The 1,414-nt window shown below is 31.3% G+C and overlaps 1 protein-coding gene across 3 annotated transcripts in view; it reads right to left on the bottom strand.

Moving 5' to 3' along the window:
• Positions 1-1,090, bottom strand: part of LOC106875012 (uncharacterized) — a 47,582-nt gene extending 46,492 nt beyond the window's left edge. For 2 of the 3 annotated variants that reach the window (XM_014922955.2, XM_014922958.2), the window contains exons 1-2: positions 974-1,090; positions 663-828 (exon numbers count right to left, since the gene is read on the bottom strand). The gene's annotated coding sequence lies outside the window, so the exon portion shown is untranslated. The other variant, XM_014922957.2, reaches the window with a different exon arrangement.
• Positions 1,091-1,414: the final 324 nt, after the last annotated feature.

A 1,414-nucleotide genomic window follows, 5' to 3' on the forward strand; every position in this document is an offset into this window, starting at 1 on the left:
ATATATATATTCCTTTGTAGATTTCGAACTCAGGATGTAGGAGGACGAGACAGAATAGTTAAAGTAGTATCTATTCCGTCACTCTTTATAAAAAAATATATATATGTCAAGTCGCCCGTCATATCATTGAACGACGCAGAAAATGATTTTCATACAATATCACTGTTTACATCAACAGGGAAGAGAGAGAGAGAGAGATGGGAAGAGAGAGAAAGGACAGCGAAATAAACAAAAATAAACCTCAGATTTGCCTGCTACTTACATAATAATATAGGATATATATACACACAGACATAAACATCATGAGTGTTTCACCATATATATATATATATATGTGTGTACATATATATATATATTGATAGATAGATAGATGTATTATGTATGAGTGTATATATATACATATATATATATATATATATATATATATTGATAGATATAGATGTATGCATTATGTATGAGTGTGTGTGTGTGTGTGTGTATGTATATATATATACATTCATATATTATATTGATAGATATAGATATATGTATTATGTATGAGTGTGGATGTGTGTATATATATATGTGTGTGTGTGTGTGTATAGCAAAAGAAAAATATTCAATGAAATAAACGATAGTTTTTTTTAGTGAATGCTAAAAGAATAATAATTCTGTTGACTTACCAGATGGGGTACAACTAAATGTTTGCAAGCCAACGAGGGAACCTCTACGTTGTCGCTCGAACGGCTAGAAAATAATAGCAGCCAAATCTCCCTCAAAAAATCACACACACACCCCTAATCCGTCTTAGAAAAGGACACGTTGGACAATGTGTTGTTTCTGGGTTCCCTGCACATAAGGAAAAAAAAAGATTTAGATGGTGACGGTTTGAAATAACTTTGAGCGTAGGTCGGCTCGATCAGGGGCTGACCTGTGGCCAAGCAACAACAACAGCAGCAATAAGTTATTTGTCGTGGAATGTTATTAGACATACCATTTCTTGAGGAAAAAAAAAAAACAGTTGATGAAACCAGCCAAGCAAGCTCGCCTTTTTTTTTTTATTTATGTTGTACGACAGTCGGAATTAGGTTCGTTGGCAATGTCGTAAAGACGAAAAGTAAAAAAAAAGTAAAAAAAAAAAAAACAATCAAATTTGAAAGACGCTTTAAACACTAAACAATATTATTATTTCATTTTCTGTTACACATCAGGTTTATTATAAACAGATTTCTGAGAATAAAATTTTTTTTTTTAATTCTGATTATATGCATATACATATATATATATATATATATATTTATATAAGGGCATTACTATATAATAACGCCTCACGCCATGAGGGACTCTAAGGTCAGACTACTATAAAAAACACATTTTTACCGGGAATAAATGATGAATTTTTCCCTTATGAGGTTTTTTTCACGCTAGCTACTTG

Source organism: Octopus bimaculoides, chromosome 10 (genome assembly GCF_001194135.2).
Source record: "Octopus bimaculoides isolate UCB-OBI-ISO-001 chromosome 10, ASM119413v2, whole genome shotgun sequence".
NCBI lineage: Eukaryota > Metazoa > Mollusca > Cephalopoda > Octopoda > Octopodidae > Octopus > Octopus bimaculoides.